Source organism: Ambystoma mexicanum, chromosome 5p, assembly GCF_040938575.1.
Source record: "Ambystoma mexicanum isolate Mex_15411 chromosome 5p, UKY_AmexF1_1, whole genome shotgun sequence".
In the NCBI taxonomy this organism is placed as follows: domain Eukaryota; kingdom Metazoa; phylum Chordata; class Amphibia; order Caudata; family Ambystomatidae; genus Ambystoma; species Ambystoma mexicanum.
In genome coordinates, this window is record NC_090930.1 from 20,482,906 (window position 1) to 20,503,362 (window position 20,457).

A 20,457-nucleotide genomic window follows, 5' to 3' on the forward strand; every position below is an offset into this window, starting at 1 on the left:
GCACATAGGAGATAAACTAATGTAATAATCGGATGTGGCCCCAGAAGCACTAGCACATAAGGGATAAACGAATGCACTAATCGGATGCGGCCCCGGAAGCACTAGCACATAAGGGATAAACAATTGCAATAATCGGATGCGGCCCAGAAGCACTAGCACATAAGAGATAAGCAAATACAATAATTGGATGTGGCCCCAGAAGCACTAGCACATAAGAGATAAACTAATGCAATAATCAGAAGCAGCACCAGAAGCACTAGCACATAAGACATAAACTAATGCAATAATCAGATGCGGCCCCAGAAGCACGAGCACATAACAGATAAACTAATGCAATAATCGGATGTGGCCCCAGAAGCACTAGCACATAAGAGATAAACTAATGCAATAATCAGATGCAGCACCAGAAGCACTAGCACATAAGAAATAAACTAATGGAATAATCGGATTAGGCCCCAGAAGCACTAGCACATAAGAGATAAACTAATGTAATAATCAGAAGCGGCCCCAGAAGCACTAGCACATAAGAGATAAACTAATGCAATAATCAGATGCGGCCCCAGAAGCACTAGCACATAAGATATAAACTAATGTAATAATCGGATGCAGCCCCAGAAGCACTAGCACATAAGGGATAAACTAATGCAATAATCGGATGCGGCCCAGAAGCACTAGCACATAAGAGATAAACTAATGTAATAATCGGATGTGGCCCCAGAAGCACTAGCACATAAGAGATAGACACATGCAATAATCGGATACGGCCCCAGAAGCACAAGCCCATAAGAGATAAACTAATGTAATAATCGGATGCGGCCCCAGAAGCACTAGCACATAAGGGATAAACAAATGCAATAATCGGATGCGGCACCGGAAGCACTAGCACATAAGAGATAAACAAATGCAATAATCGGATGCGGCCCCGGAAGCACAAGCACATAAGAGATAAAGAAATGCATTAATCAGATGCAGCCCCAGAAGCACTAGCACATAAGAGATAAACTAATGCAATATTCAGATGCAGCCCTAGAAGCATAGCACATAAGAGATAAACTAATGTAATAATTGGATGCGGCCCCAGAAGCAATTGCACATAAGAGATAAACTAATGCAATAATCAGATGCGTCACCCAAAGCACTAGCACATAAGAGATAAACTAATGTAATTATCGGATGCGGCCCCAGAAGCACTAGCACATAAGAGATAAACTAATGTAATAATCAGAAGCGGCCCCAGAAGCAATAGCACATAAGTGATAAACTAATGCAATAATCAGATGCGGCCCCAGAAGCACGAGCACATAACAGATAAACTAATGCAATAATCGTATGTGGCCCCAGAAGCACTAGCACATAAGAGATAAACTAATGCAATAATCAGATGCATCCCTAGAAGCACTAGCACATAAGAGATAAACTAATGCAACAATCAGATGCTGTCCTAGAAGCACTAGCACATAAGAGATAAACACATGCAATAATCGGATGCGGCCCCAGAAGCACTAGCACATAAGGGATAAACAAATGCAATAATCGGATGTGGCCCCAGAAGCACTAGCACATAAGAGATAAACACATGCAATAATCGGATACGGACCCAGAAGCACTAGCACATAAGAGATAAACTAATGTAATAATCGGATGCGGCCCCAGAAGCACTAGCACATAAGGGATAAACGAATGCAATAATCGGATGCGGCCCCGGAAGCACTAGCACATAAGGGATAAACTAATGCAATAATCGGATGCGGCCCAGAAGCACTAGCACATAAGAGATGAACAAATACAATAATCGGATGCGGCCCCGGAAGCACAAGCACATACGAGATAAAGAAATGCATTAATCAGATGCAGCCCCAGAAGAACTAGCACATAAGAGATAAACTAATGCAATAATCAGATGCAGCACCAGAAGCACTAGCACATAAGAGATTAACTAATGCAACAATCAGATGCTGCCCCAGAAGCACTAGCACATAGGAGATAAACTAATGTAATAATCGGATGTGGCCCCAGAAGCACTAGCACATAAGGGATAAACGAATGCACTAATCGGATGCGGCCCCGGAAGCACTAGCACATAAGGGATAAACAATTGCAATAATCGGATGCGGCCCACAAGCACTAGCACATAAGAGATAAGCAAATACAATAATTGGATGCGGCCCCGGAAGCACAAGCACATAAGAGATAAAGAAATGCATTAATCAGATGCAGCCCCAGAAGCACTGGCACATAGGAGATAAACTAATGCAATAATCAGAAGCAGCACCAGAAGCACTAGCACATAAGACATAAACTAATGCAATAATCAGATGCGGCCCCAGAAGCACGAGCACATAACAGATAAACTAATGCAATAATCGGATGTGGCCCCAGAAGCACTAGCACATAAGAGATAAACTAATGCAATAATCAGATGCAGCACCAGAAGCACTAGCACATAAGAGATAAACACATGCAATAATCCAATCCTGCCCCAGAAGCACTAGCACATAAGAAATAAACTAATGGAATAATCAGATTAGGCCCCAGAAGCACTAGCACATAAGAGATAAATGCAATAATCGGACACGGCCCCAGAAGCACTAGCACATAAGAGATAAACTAATGTAATAATCGGATGTGGCCCCAGAAGCCCTAGCACATAAGGGATAAACAAATGCAATAATCAGATGCTGCACCCGAAGCACTAGCACATAAGAGATAAACTAATGTAATAATTGGATACGGCCCCAGAAGCACTAGCACATAAGAGATAAACTAATGCAATTATCGGATGCGGCCCCAAAAGCACTAGCACATAAGAGATAAACTTATGCAATAATCGGATGTGGCCCCAGAAGCACTAGCACATAAGAGATAAACTAATGCAATAATCAGATGCAGCACCAGAAGCACTAGCACATAAGAGATAAACTAATGCAACAATCAGATGCTGCACCCGAAGCACTAGCACATAAGAGATAAACACATGCAATAATCGGATACGGCCCCAGAAGCACTAGCACATAAGAGATAAACTAATGTAATAATCGGATGCGCCCCCAGAAGCACTAGCACATAAGGGATAAACAAATGCAATAATCGGATGCGGCCCAGAAGCACTAGCACATAAGAGATAAACTAATGCAATAATCAGATGCAGCCCCAGAAGCATAGCACATAAGAGATAAACTAATGTAATAATTGGATGCGGCCCCAGAAGCACTAGCACATAAGAGATAAACACATGCAATAATCGGATATGGCCCCAGAAGCACTAGCACATAAGAGATAAACTAATGCAATTATCGGATGCGGCCCCAGAAGCACTAGCACATAAGAGATAAACTAATGCAATAATCGGATGTGGCCCCAGAAGCACTAGCACATAAGAGATAAACTAATGCAATAATCAGATGCAGCACCAGAAGCACTAGCACATAAGAGATAAACTAATGTAACAATCAGATGCTGCACCCGAAGCACTAGCACATAAGAGATAAACACATGCAATAATCGGATACGGCCCCAGAAGCACTATCACATAAGGGATAAACAAATGTGCAATAATCGGATGCGGCTCAGAAGCACTAGCACATAAGAGATAAACAAGTGCAATAATCGGATGCTGCCCCGGAAGCACAAGCACATAAGAGATAAACTAATGCACTAATCAGATGCAGCCCCAGAAGCATAGCACATAACAGATAAACTAATGTAATAATTGGATGCGGCCCAGAAGCATTAGCACATAAGAGATAAACTAATGTATTAATTGGATGCGGCCCCAGAAGCACTGGCACATAAGAGATAAACAAATGCAATAATCAGATGCGGCCCCATAAGCACTAGCACATAAGAGATAAACTAATGCAATAATCAGATGCGGCACCCGAAGCACTAGCACATAAGAGATAAACTAATGGAATTATCGGATGCGGCCCAGAAGCACTAGCACATAAGAGATAAACTAATGTAATAATCAGAAGCGGCCCCAGAAGCACTAGCACATAAGAGATAAACTAATGCAATAATCAGATGCAGCCCCAGAAGCACGAGCACATAAGAGATAAACTAATGTAATAATCGGATGCGGCCCCAGAAGCACTAGCACATAAGGGATAAACGAATGCAATAATCGGATGCGGCCCAGAAGCACTAGCACATAAGAGATAAACAAATGCAATAATCGGATGCGGCCCCGGAAGCACAAGCACATACGAGATAAGGAAATGCATTAATCAGACGCAGCCCCAGAAGCACTAGCACATAAGAGATAAACTAATGCAATAATCAGATGCAGTCCCAGAAGCATAGCACATAAGAGATAAACACATGCAATAATCAGATGCAGCACCCGAAGCACTAGCACATAAGAGATAAACTAATGGAATTATCGGATGTGGCCCAGAAGCACTAGCACATAAGAGATAAACTAATTTAATAATCAGAAGCGGCCCCAGAATCACTAGCACATAAGAGATAAACTAAAGCAATAATCAGATGCGGCCCCAGAAGCATGAGCACATAAGAGATAAACTAATGTACTAATCCGATGCAGCCCCAGAAGCACTAGCACATAAGGGATAAACAAACGCAATAATCGGATGCGGCCCAGAAGCACTAGCACATAAGAGATAAACAAATGCAATAATCGGATGCGGCCCCGAAGCACAAGCACCTAAGAGATAAACTAATGCAATAAGCAGATGCGGCCCCAGAAGCACGAGCACATAACAGATAAACTAATGAAATAATCAGATGCAGCCCCAGAAGCACAAGCACAGAACAGATAAACTAATGCAATAATCGGATGCAGCCCCAGAAGCATAGCACATAAGAGATAAACTAATGTAATAATTGGACGCGGCCCCAGAAGCATTAGCACATAAGAGATAAACTAATGTATTAATTGGATGCGGCCCCAGAAGCACTGGCACATAAGAGATAAACAAATGCAATAGTCAGATGCGGACCCAGAAGCACTAGCACATAAGAGATAAACTAATGCAATAATCAGATGCGGCACCTGAAGCACTAGCACATAAGAGATAAACTAATGCAATAAGCAGATGCGGCCCCAGAAGCACGAGCACATAACAGATAAACTAATGAAATAATCAGATGCAGCCCCAGAAGCACAAGCACAGAACAGATAAACTAATGCAATAATCGGATGTGGCCCAAGAAGCACGAGCACATAACAGATGAACTAATGCAATAATCAGATGCGGCCCCAGAAGCACGAGCACATAAGAGATAAACTAATGTAATAATCGGATGTGGCCCCAGAAGCACTAGCACATAAGAGATAGACACATGCAATAATCGGATACGGCCCCAGAAGCACTAGCCCATAAGAGATAAACTAATGTAATAATCGGATGCGGCCCCAGAAGCACTAGCACATAAGGGATAAACAAATGCAATAATCGGATGCGGCACCGGAAGCACTAGCACATAAGAGATAAACAAATGCAATAATCGGATGCGGCCCCGGAAGCACTAGCACATAAGAGATAAAATAATGCAATATTCAGATGCAGCCCTAGAAGCATAGCACATAAGAGATAAACTAATGTAATAATTGGATGCGGCCCCAGAAGCAATTGCACATAAGAGATAAACTCATGCAATAATCAGATGCGGCACCCAAAGCACTAGCACATAAGAGATAAACTAATGTAATTATCGGATGCGGCCCAGAAGCACTAGCACATAAGAGATGAACAAATACAATAATCGTATGCGGCCCCGGAAGCACAAGCACATACGAGATAAAGAAATGCATTAATCAGATGCAGCCCCAGAAGAACTAGCACATAAGAGATAAACTAATGCAATAATCAGATGCAGCACCAGAAGCACTAGCACATAAGAGATTAACTAATGCAACAATCAGATGCTGCCCCAGAAGCACTAGCACATAGGAGATAAACTAATGTAATAATCGGATGTGGCCCCAGAAGCACTAGCACATAAGGGATAAACGAATGCACTAATCGGATGCGGCCCCGGAAGCACTAGCACATAAGGGATAAACAATTGCAATAATCGGATGCGGCCCAGAAGCACTAGCACATAAGAGATAAGCAAATACAATAATTGGATGCGGCCCCGGAAGCACAAGCACATTAGAGATAAAGAAATGCATTAATCAGATGCAGCCCCAGAAGCACTGGCACATAAGAGATAAACTAATGCAATAATCAGAAGCAGCACCAGAAGCACTAGCACATAAGACATAAACTAATGCAATAATCAGATGCGGCCCCAGAAGCACGAGCACATAACAGATAAACTAATGCAATAATCGGATGTGGCCCCAGAAGCACTAGCACATAAGAGATAAACTAATGCAATAATCAGATGCAGCACCAGAAGCACTAGCACATAAGAGATAAACACATGCAATAATCCATTCCTGCCCCAGAAGCACTAGCACATAAGAAATAAACTAATGGAATAATCGGATTAGGCCCCAGAAGCACTAGCACATAAGAGATAAACTAATGTAATAATCAGAAGCGGCCCCAGAAGCACTAGCACATAAGAGATAAACTAATGCAATAATCAGATGCGGCCCCAGAAGCACGAGCACATAAGAGATAAACTAATGCAATAATCGGATGTGGCCCCAGAAGCACTAGCACATAAGAGATAAACACATGCAATATCGGATACGGCCCCAGAAGCACTAGCACATAAGAGATAAACTAATGTAATAATCGGATGCAGCCCCAGAAGCACTAGCACATATGGGATAAACGAATGCAATAATCGGATGCGGCCCAGAAGCACTAGCACATAAGAGATAAACGAATGCAATAATCGGATGTGGCCCAAGAAGCACGAGCACATAACAGATAAACTAATGCAATAATCAGATGCGGCCCCAGAAGCACGAGCACATAAGAGATAAACTAATGTAATAATCGGATGTGGCCCCAGAAGCACTAGCACATAAGAGATAGACACATGCAATAATTGGATACGGCCCCAGAAGCACAAGACTATAAGAGATAAACTAATGTAATAATCGGATGCGGCCCCAGAAGCACTAGCACATAAGGGATAAACAAATGCAATAATCGGATGCGGCACCGGAAGCACTAGCACATAAGAGATAAACAAATGCAACAATCGGATGCGGCCCCGGAAGCACAAGCACATAAGAGATAAAGAAATGCATTAATCAGATGCAGCCCCAGAAGCACTAGCACATAAGAGATAAAGAAATGCATTAATCAGATGCAGCCCCAGAAGCACTAGCACATAAGAGATAAACTAATGCAATATTCAGATGCAGCCCTAGAAGCATAGCAAATAAGAGATAAACTAATGTAATAATTGGATGCGGCCCCAGAAGCAATTGCAAATAAGAGATAAACTAATGCAATAATCAGATGCGTCACCCAAAGCACTAGCACATAAGAGATAAACTAATGTAATTATCGGATGCGGCCCCAGAAGCACTAGCACATAAGAGATAAACTAATGTAATAATCAGAAGCGGCCCCAGAAGCACTAGCACATAAGAGATAAACTAATGCAATAATCAGATGCAGCACTAGAAGCACTAGCACATAAGAAATAAACTAATGGAATAATCGGATTAGGCCCCAGAAGCACTAGCACATAAGACATAAACAAATGCAATAATCTGATGCGGTCCCACAAGCACTAGCACATAAGAGATAATCTAATGCAATAATCAGATACGGCCCCAGAAGCACTAGCACATAAGAGATAAACTAATGCAACAATCAGATGCTGCACCCGAAGCACTAGCACATAAGAGATAAACTAATGTAATAATTGGATGCGGCCCCAGAAGCACTAGCACATAAGAGATAAACACATGCAATAATCGGATACGGCCCCAGAAGCACTAGCACATAAGAGATAAACTAATGCAATTATCGGATGTGGCCCCAAAAGCACTAGCACATAAGAGATAAACTTATGCAATAATCGGATGTGGCCCCAGAAGCACTAGCACATAATAGATAAACTAATGCAATAATCAGATGCAGCACCAGAAGCACTAGCACATAAGAGATAAACTAATGCAACAATCAGATGCTGCACCTGAAGCACTACCACATAAGAGATAAACACATGCAATAATCGGATACAGCCCCAGAAGCACTAGCACATAAGAGATAAACTAATGTAATAATCGGATGCGGCCCAGAAGCACTAGCACATAAGAGATAAACAAATACAATAATCGGATGCGGCCCCGGAAGCACAAGCACATAAGAGATAAAGAAATGCATCAATCAGATGCAGCCCCAGAAGCACCAGCACATTAGAGATAAACACATGCAATAATCAGATGCGGCCCCAGAAGCACTGCAACATAAGAGATAAACTAATGCAATAATCAGAAGCAGCACCAGAAGCACTAGCACATAAGAGATAAACTAATGCAATAATCAGATGCGGCCCCAGAAGCACGAGCACATAACAGATAAACTAATGCAATAATCGGATGCAGCCCCAGAAGCACTAGCACATAAGAGATAAACTAATGCAATAATCAGATGCAGCACTAGAAGCACTAGCACATAAGAAATAAACTAATGGAATAATCAGATTAGGCCCCAGAAGCACTAGCACATAAGAGATAAATGCAATAATCTGATGCGGTCCCACAAGCACTAGCACATAAGAGATAATCTAATGCAATAATCAGATGCAGCACCGGAAGCATTAGCACATAAGAGATAAACTAATGCAACAATCAGATGCTGCACCGAAGCTCTAGCACATAAGAGATAAACACATGCAATAATCGGACACGGCCCCAGAAGCACTAGCACATAAGAAATAAACTAATGTAATAATCGGATGTGGCCCCAGAAGCCCTAGCACATAAGGGATAAACAAATGCAATAATCAGATGCTGCACCCGAAGCACTAGCACATAAGAGATAAACTAATGTAATAATTGGATGCGGCCCCAGAAGCACTAGCACATAAGAGATAAACACATGCAATAATCGGATACGGCCCCAGAAGCACTAGCACATAAGAGATAAACTAATGCAATTATCGGATGCGGCCCCAAAAGCACTAGCACACAAGAGATAAACTTATGCAATAATCGGATGTGGCCCCAGAAGCACTAGCACATAAGAGATAAACTAATGCAATAATCAGATGCAGCACCAGAAGCACTAGCACATAAGAGATAAACTAATGCAACAATCAGATGCTGCACCCGAAGCACTAGCACATAAGAGATAAACACATGCAATAATCGGATACGGCCCCAGAAGCACTAGCACATAAGAGATAAACTAATGTAATAATCGGATGCGCCCCCAGAAGCACTAGCACATAAGGGATAAACAAATGCAATAATCGGATGCGACCCAGAAGCACTAGCACATAAGAGATAAACTAATGCAATAATCAGATGCAGCCCCAGAAGCATAGCACATAAGAGATAAACTAATGTAATAATTGGATGCGGCCCCAGAAGCACTAGCACATAAGAGATAAACACATGCAATAATCGGATATGGCCCCAGAAGCACTAGCACATAAGAGATAAACTAATGCAATTATCGGATGCGGCCCCAGAAGCACTAGCACAAAAGAGATAAACTAATGCAATAATCGGATGTGGCCCCAGAAGCACTAGCACATAAGAGATAAACTAATGCAATAATCAGATGCAGCACCAGAAGCACTAGCACATAAGAGATAAACTAATGTAACAATCAGATGCTGCACCCGAAGCACTAGCACATAAGAGATAAACACATGCAATAATCGGATGCGGCTCAGAAGCACTAGCACATAAGAGATAAACAAGTGCAATAATCGGATGCGGCCCCGGAAGCACAAGCACATAAGAGATAAACTAATGCACTAATCAGATGCAGCCCCAGAAGCATAGCACATAACAGATAAACTAATGTAATAATTGGATGCGGCCCAGAAGCATTAGCACATAAGAGATAAACTAATGTATTAATTAGAGGCGGCCCCAGAAGCACTGGCACATAAGAGATAAACAAATGCAATAATCAGATGCGGCCCCATAAGCACTAGCACATAAGAGATAAACTAATGCAATAATCAGATGCGGCACCCGAAGCACTAGCACATAAGAGATAAACTAATGGAATTATCGGATGCGGCCCAGAAGCACTAGCACATAAGAGATAAACTAATGTAATAATCAGAAGCGGCCCCAGAAGCACTAGCACATAAGAGATAAACTAATGCAATAATCAGATGCAGCCCCAGAAGCACGAGCACATAAGAGATAAACTAATGTAATAATCGGATGCGGCCCCAGAAGCACTAGCACATAAGGGATAAACAAATGCAATAATCGGATGCTGCCCAGAAGCACTAGCACATAAGAGATAAACAAATGCAATAATCGGATGCGGCCCCGGAAGCACAAGCACATACGAGATAAAGAAATGCATTAATCAGATGCAGCCTCAGAAGCACTAGCACATAAGAGATAAACTAATGCAATAATCAGATGCAGCCCCAGAAGCATAGCACATAAGAGATAAACACATGCAATAATCAGATGCAGCACCCGAAGCACTAGCACATAAGAGATAAACTAATGGAATTATCGGATGTGGCCCAGAAGCACTAGCACATAAGAGATAAACTAATTTAATAATCAGAAGCGGCCCCAGAATCACTAGCACATAAGAGATAAACTAAAGCAATAATCAGATGCGGCCCCAGAAGCATGAGCACATAAGAGATAAACTAATGTACTAATCCGATGCAGCCCCAGAAGCACTAGCACATAAGGGATAAACAAATGCAATAATCGGATGCGGCCCAGAAGCACTAGCACATAAGAGATAAACAAATGCAATAATCGGATGCGGCCCCGAAGCACAAGCACATAAGAGATAAACTAATGCAATAAGCAGATGCGGCCCCAGAAGCACGAGCACATAACAGATAAACTAATGAAATAATCAGATGCAGCCCCAGAAGCACAAGCACAGAACAGATAAACTAATGCAATAATCGGATGCAGCCCCAGAAGCATAGCACATAAGAGATAAACTAATGTAATAATTGGACGCGGCCCCAGAAGCATTAGCACATAAGAGATAAACTAATGTATTAATTGGATGCGGCCCCAGAAGCACTGGCACATAAGAGATAAACAAATGCAATAGTCAGATGCGGACCCAGAAGCACTAGCACATAAGAGATAAACTAATGCAATAATCAGATGCGGCACCTGAAGCACTAGCACATAAGAGATAAACTAATGCAATAATCAGATGCAGCCCCAGAAGCACAAGCGCAGAACAGATAAACTAATGCAATAATCGGATGTGGCCCAAGAAGCACGAGCACATAACAGATGAACTAATGCAATAATCAGATGCAGCCCCAGAAGCACGAGCACATAAGAGATAAACTAATGTAATAATCGGATGCGGCCCCAGAAGCACTAGCACATAAGGGATAAACGAATGCAATAATCGGATGCGGCCCAGAAGCACTAGCACATAAGAGATAAACAAATGCAATAATCGGATGCGGCCCCGGAAGCACAAGCACATACGAGATAAAGAAATGCATTAATCAGATGCAGCCCCAGAAGCACTAGCACATAAGAGATAAACTAATGCAATAATCAGATGCAGCCCCAGAAGCATAGCACATAAGAGATAAACACATGCAATAATCAGATGCAGCACCCGAAGCACTAGCACATAAGAGATAAACTAATGGAATTATCGGATGTGGCCCAGAAGCACTAGCACATAAGAGATAAACTAATTTAATAATCAGAAGCGGCCCCAGAATCACTAGCACATAAGAGATAAACTAAAGCAATAATCAGATGCGGCCCCAGAAGCATGAGCACATAAGAGATAAACTAATGTACTAATCCGATGCAGCCCCAGAAGCACTAGCACATAAGGGAAAAACAAATGCAATAATCGGATGCGGCCCAGAAGCACTAGCACATAAGAGATAAACAAATGCAATAATCGGATGCGGCCCCGAAGCACAAGCCCATAAGAGATAAACTAATGCAATAAGCAGATGCGGCCCCAGAAGCACGAGCACATAACAGATAAACTAATGAAATAATCAGATGCAGCCCCAGAAGCACAAGCACAGAACAGATAAACTAATGCAATAATCGGATGCAGCCCCAGAAGCATAGCACATAAGAGATAAACTAATGTAATAATTGGACGCGGCCCCAGAAGCATTAGCACATAAGAGATAAACTAATGTATTAATTGGATGCGGCCCCAGAAGCACTGGCACATAAGAGATAAACAAATGCAATAGTCAGATGCGGACCCAGAAGCACTAGCACATAAGAGATAAACTAATGCAATAATCAGATGCAGCACCTGAAGCACTAGCACATAAGAGATAAACTAATGCAATAAGCAGATGCGGCCCCAGAAGCACGAGCACATAACAGATAAACTAATGAAATAATCAGATGGAGCCCCAGAAGCACAAGCACAGAACAGATAAACTAATGCAATAATCGGATGTGGCCCAAGAAGCACGAGCACATAACAGATGAACTAATGCAATAATCGGATGTGGCCCCAGAAGCACTAGCACATAAGAGATAGACACATGCAATAATCGGATACGGCCCCAGAAGCACTAGCCCATAAGAGATAAACTAATGTAATAATCGGATGCGGCCCCAGAAGCACTAGCACATAAGGGATAAACAAATGCAATAATCGGATGCGGCACCGGAAGCACTAGCACATAAGAGATAAACAAATGCAATAATCGGATGCGGCCCCGGAAGCACTAGCACATAAGAGATAAAATAATGCAATATTCAGATGCAGCCCTAGAAGCATAGCACATAAGAGATAAACTAATGTAATAATTGGATGCGGCCCCAGAAGCAATTGCACATAAGAGATAAACTAATGCAATAATCAGATGCGGCACCCAAAGCACTAGCACATAAGAGATAAACTAATGTAATTATCGGATGCGGCCCCAGAAGCACTAGCACATAATAGATAAACTAATGTAATAATCAGAAGCGGCCCCAGAAGCACTAGCACATAAGAGATAAACTAATGCAATAATCAGATGCGGCCCCAGAAGCACGAGCACATAACAGATAAACTAATGCAATAATCGGATGTGGCCCCAGAAGCACTAGCACATAAGAGATAAACTAATGCAATAATCAGATGCAGCCATAGAAGCACTAGCACGTAAGAGATAAACTAATGCAACAATCAGATGCTGCACCCAAAGCACTAGCACATAAGAGATAAACACATGCAATAATCGGATACGGCCCCAGAAGCACTAGCACATAAGAGATAAACTAATGTAATAATCGGATGCGGCCCCAGAAGCACTAGCACATAAGGGATAAACGAATGCAATAATCGGATGCGGCCCCGGAAGCACTAGCACATAAGGGATAAACGAATGCAATAATCGGATGCGGCCCAGAAGCACAAGCACATAAGAGATGAACAAATACAATAATCGGATGCGGCCCCGGAAGCACAAGCACATACGAGATAAAGAAATGCATTAATCAGATGCAGCCCCAGAAGCACTAGCACATAAGAGATAAACTAATGCAATAATCAGATGCAGCACCAGAAGCACTAGCACATAAGAGATTAACTAATGCAACAATCAGATGCTGCCCCAGAAGCACTAGCACATAGGAGATAAACTAATGTAATAATCGGATGTGGCCCCAGAAGCACTAGCACATAAGGGATAAACGAATGCACTAATCGGATGCGGCCCCGGAAGCACTAGCACATAAGGGATAAACAATTGCAATAATCGGATGCGGCCCAGAAGCACTAGCACATAAGAGATAAGCAAATACAATAATTGGATGCGGCCCCGGAAGCACAAGCACATAAGAGATAAAGAAATGCATTAATCAGATGCAGCCCCAGAAGCACTGGCACATAAGAGATAAACTAATGCAATAATCAGAAGCAGCACCAGAAGCACTAGCACATAAGACATAAACTAATGCAATAATCAGATGCGGCCCCAGAAGCACGAGCACATAACAGATAAACTAATGCAATAATCGGATGTGGCCCCAGAAGCACTAGCCCATAAGAGATAAACTAATGCAATAATCAGATGCAGCACCTGAAGCACTAGCACATAAGAGATAAACACATGCAATAATCCAATCCTGCCCCAGAAGCACTAGCACATAAGAAATAAACTAATGGAATAATCGGATTAGGCCCCAGAAGCACTAGCACATAAGAGATAAACTAATGTAATAATCAGAAGCGGCCCCAGAAGCACTAGCACATAAGAGATAAACTAATGCAATAATCAGATGCGGCCCCAGAAGCACGAGCACATAAGAGATAAACACATGCAATAATCGGATGTGGCCCCAGAAGCACTAGCACATAAGAGATAAACACATGCAATAATCGGATACGGCCCCAGAAGCACTAGCACATAAGAGATAAACTAATATAATAATCGGATGCAGCCCCAGAAGCACTAGCACATAAGGGATAAACGAATGCAATAATCGGATGCGGCCCAGAAGCACTAGCACGTAAGAGATAAACGAATGCAATAATCGGATTTGGCCCAAGAAGCACGAGCACATAACAGATAAACTAATGCAATAATCAGATGCGGCCCCAGAAGCACGAGCACATAAGAGATATACTAATGTAATAATCGGATGTGGCCCCAGAAGCACTAGCACATAAGAGATAGACACATGCAATAATCGGATACGGCCCCAGAAGCACAAGCCCATAAGAGATAAACTAATGTAATAATCGGATGCGGCCCCAGAAGCACTAGCACATAAGGGATAAACAAATGCAATAATCGGATGCGGCACCGGAAGCACTAGCACATAAGAGATAAACAAATGCAACAATCGGATGCGGCCCCGGAAGCACAAGCACATAAGAGATAAAGAAATGCATTAATCAGATGCAGCCCCAGAAGCACTAGCACATAAGAGATAAACTAATGCAATATTCAGATGCAGCCCTAGAAGCATAGCACATAAGAGATAAACTAATGTAATAATTGGATGCGGCCCCAGAAGCAATTGCACATAAGAGATAAACTAATGCAATAATCAGATGCGTCACCCAAAGCACTAGCACATAAGAGATAAACTAATGTAATTATCGGATGCGGCCCCAGAAGCACTAGCACATAAGAGATAAACTAATGTAATAATCAGAAGCGGCCCAAGAAGCACTAGCACATAAGAGATAAACTAATGCAATAATCAGATGCGGCCCCAGAAGCACGAGCACATAACAGATAAACTAATGCAATAATCGGATGTGGCCCCAGAAGCACTAGCACATAAGAGATAAACGAATGCAATAATCGGATTAGGCCCCAGAAGCACTAGCACATAAGAGATAAACTAATGCAACAATCAGATGCTGTCCCAGAAGCACTAGCACATAAGAGATAAACACATGCAATAATCGGATGCGGCCCCAGAAGCACTAGCACATAAGGGATAAACGAATGCAATAATCGGATGTGGCCCCAGAAGCACTAGCACATAAGAGATAAACACATGCAATAATCGGATACGGCCCCAGAAGCACTAGCACATAAGAGATAAACTAATGTAATAATCGGATGCGGCCTCAGAAGCACTAGCACATAAGGGATAAACGAATGCAATAATCGGATGCGGCCCAGAAGCACTAGCACATAAGAGATAAACAAATACAATAATCGGATGCGGAAGCACAAGCACATACGAGATAAACTAATGCAATAATCAGATGCAGCACCAGAAGCACTAGCACATAAGAGATAAACTAATGCAACAATCAGATGCTGCACCCGAAGCACTAGCACATAAGAGATAAACACATGCAATAATCAGATACGGCCCCAGAAGCACTAGCACAAAGGAGATAAACAATTGCAGTAATCGGATGCGGCCCAGAAGCACTAGCACATAAGAGATAAGAAAATACAATAATTGGATGCGGCCCCGGAAGCACAAGCACATAAGAGATAAAGAAATGCATTAATCAGATGCAGCCCCAGAAGCACTAGCACATAAGAGATAAACACATGCAATAATCAGATGCGGCCCCAGAAGCACTGGCACATAAGAGATAAACTAATGCAATAATCAGAAGCAGCACCAGAAGCACTAGCACATAAGACATAAACTAATGCAATAATCAGATGCGGCCCCAGAAGCACGAGCACATAACAGATAAACTAATGCAATAATCGGATGTGGCCCCAGAAGCACTAGCACATAAGAGATAAACTAATGCAATAATCAGATGCAGCACCAGAAGCACTAGCACATAAGAAATAAACTAATGGAATAATCGGATTAGGCCCCAGAAGCACTAGCACATAAGAGATAAACTAATGTAATAATCAGAAGCGGCCCCAGAAGCACTAGCACATAAGAGATAAACTAATGCAATAATCAGATGCGGCCCCAGAAGCACGAGCACATAAGAGATAAACTAATGCAATAATCGGATGTGGCCACAGAAGCACTAGCACATAAGAGATAAACACATGCAATAATCGGATACGGCCCCAGAAGCACTAGCACATAAGAGATAAACTAATGTAATAATCGGATGCAGCCCCAGAAGCACTAGCACATAAGGGATAAACGAATGCAATAATCGGATGCGGCCCAGAAGCACTAGCACATAAGAGATAAACAAATGCAATAATCGGATGCGGCCCCGGAAGCACAAGCACATAAGAGTTAAAGAAATGCATTAATCAGATGCAGCCCCAGAAGCACTAGCACATAAGAGATAAACTAATGCAACAATCAGATGCTGCCCCCGAAGCACTAGCGCATAAGAGATAAACACATGCAATAATCGGATACGGCCCCAGAAGCACTAGCACATAAGAGATAAACTAATGTAATAATCGGATGCGGCCCCAGAAGCACTAGCACATAAGGGATAAACAAATGCAATAATCGGATGTGGCCCCAGAAGCACTAGCACATAAGAGATAAACTAATGCAATAATCAGATGCAGCACCAGAAGCACTAGCACATAAGAGATAAACTAATGCAACAATCAGATGCTGCACCCGAAGCACTAGCACATAAGAGATAAACACCTGCAATAATCGGATACGGCCACAGAAGCACTAGCACATAAGAGATAAACTAATGTAATAATCGGATGCGGCCCCAGAAGCACTAGCACATAAGGGATAAACGAATGCAATAATCGGATGCGGCCCCGGAAGCACTAGCACATAAGGGATAAATGAAAGCAATAATCGGATGCGGCCCAGAAGCACTAGCACCTAAGATATAAACAAATACAATAATCGGATGCGGCCCCGGAAGCACAAGCACATAAGAGATAAAGAAATGCATTAATCAGATGCAGCCCCAGAAGCACTAGCACATAAGAGATAAACTAATGCAACAATCAGATGCTGCCCCCGAAGCACTAGCACATAAAAGATAAACACATGCAATAATCGGATACGGCCCCAGAAGCACTAGCACATAAGAGATAAACTAATGTAATAATCGATTGCGGCCCCAGAAGCACTAGCACATAAGGGATAAACGAATGCAATAATCAGATGCAGCACCAGAAGCACTAGCACATAAGAGATAAACTAATGCAACAATCAGATGCTGCACCCGAAGCACTAGCACATAATAGATAAATGCATGCAATAATCGGATACAGCCCCAGAAGCACTAGCACATAAGGGATAAACGAATGCAATAATCGGATGCGGCCCCGGAAGCACTAGCACATAAGGGATAAACAAATGCAATCATCGGATGCGGCCCAGAAGCACTAGCACATAAGAGATAAACAAATACAATAATCGGATGCGGCCCCGGAAGCACTAGCACATAAGGGATAAACAAATGCAATCATCGGATGCGGCCCAGAAGCACTAGCACATAAGAGATAAACAAATACAATAATCGGATGCGGCCCCGGAAGCACAAGCACATAAGAGATAAAGAAATGCATCAATCAGATGCAGCCCCAGAAGCACCAGCACATTAGAGATAGACACATGCAATATTCAGATGCGGCCCCAGAAGCACTGGCACATAAGAGATAAACTAATGCAATAATCAGAAGCAGCACCAGAAGCACTAGCACATAAGAGATAAACTAATGCAATAATCAGATGCGGCCCCAGAAGCACGAGCACATAACAGATAAACTAATGCAATAATCGGATGCAGCCCCAGAAGCACTAGCACATAAGAGATAAACTAATGCAATAATCAGATGCAGCACTAGAAGCACTAGCACATAAGAAATAAACTAATGGAATAATCGGATTAGGCCCCAGAAGCACTAGCACATAAGAGATAAACTAATGCAATAATCTGATGTGGTCCCACAGGCACTAGCACATAAGAGATAATCTAATGCAATAATCAGATGCAGGCCCAGAAGCACTAGCACATAAGAGATAAACTAATGCAACAATCAGATGCTCTCCTAGAAGCACTAGCACATAAGAGATAAACTCATGCAATAATCGGATGCAGCCCCAGAAGCACTAGCACATAAGGGATAAACGAATGCAATAATCGGATGTGGCCCCAGAAGCACTAGCACATAAGAGATAAACACATGCAATAATCGGATACGGCCCCAGAAGCACTATCACATAAGAGATAAACTAATGTAATAATCGGATGCGGCCCCAGAAGCACTAGCACATAAGGGATAAACGAATGCAATAATCGGATGCGGCCCCGGAAGCACTAGCACATAAGGGATAAACGAATGCAATAATCGGATGCGGCCCAGAAGCACTAGCACATAAGAGATGAACAAATACAATAATCGGATGCGGCCCCGGAAGCACAAGCACATACGAGATAAAGAAATGCATTAATCAGATGCAGCCCCAGAAGCACTAGCACATAAGAGATAAACTAATGCAATAATCAGATGCAGCACCAGAAGCACTAGCACATAAGAGATTAACTAATGCAACAATCAGATGCTGCACCCGAAGCACTAGCACATAGGAGATAAACACATGCAATAATCAGATACGGCCCCAGAAGCACTAGCACATAGGAGATAAACTAATGTAATAATCGGATGTGGCCCCAGAAGCACTAGCACATAAGGGATAAACGAATGCACTAATCGGATGCGGCCCCGGAAGCACTAGCACATAAGGGATAAACAATTGCAATAATCGGATGCGGCCCAGAAGCACTAGCACATAAGAGATAAGCAAATACAATAATTGGATGTGGCCCCAGAAGCACTAGCACATAAGAGATAAACTAATGCAATAATCAGAAGCAGCACCAGAAGCACTAGCACATAAGACATAAACTAATGCAATAATCAGATGCGGCCCCAGAAGCACGAGCACATAACAGATAAACTAATGCAATAATCGGATGTGGCCCCAGAAGCACTAGCACATAAGAGATAAACTAATGCAATAATCAGATGCAGCACCAGAAGCACTAGCACATAAGAAATAAACTAATGGAATAATCGGATTAGGCCCCAGAAGCACTAGCACATAAGAGATAAACTAATGTAATAATCAGAAGCGGCCCCAGAAGCACTAGCACATAAGAGATAAACTAATGCAATAATCAGATGCGGCCCCAGAAGCACTAGCACATAAGATATAAACTAATGTAATAATCGGATGCAGCCCCAGAAGCACTAGCACATAAGGGATAAACTAATGCAATAATCGGATGCGGCCCAGAAGCACTAGCACATAAGAGATAAACTAATGTAATAATCGGATGTGGCCCCAGAAGCACTAGCACATAAGAGATAGACACATGCAATAATCGGATACGGCCCCAGAAGCACAAGCCCATAAGAGATAAACTAATGTAATAATCGGATGCGGCCCCAGAAGCACTAGCACATAAGGGATAAACAAATGCAATAATCGGATGCGGCACCGGAAGCACTAGCACATAAGAGATAAACAAATGCAATAATCGGATGCGGCCCCGGAAGCACAAGCACATAAGAGATAAAGAAATGCATTAATCAGATGCAGCCCCAGAAGCACTAGCACATAAGAGATAAACTAATGCAATATTCAGATGCAGCCCTAGAAGCATAGCACATAAGAGATAAACTAATGTAATAATTGGATGCGGCCCCAGAAGCAATTGCACATAAGAGATAAACTAATGCAATAATCAGATGCGTCACCCAAAGCACTAGCACATAAGAGATAAACTAATGTAATTATCGGATGCGGCCCCAGAAGCACTAGCACATAAGAGATAAACTAATGTAATAATCAGAAGCGGCCCCAGAAGCAATAGCACATAAGAGATAAACTAATGCAATAATCAGATGCGGCCCCAGAAGCACGAGCACATAACAGATAAACTAATGCAATAATCGTATGTGGCCCCAGAAGCACTAGCACATAAGAGATAAACTAATGCAATAATCAGATGCATC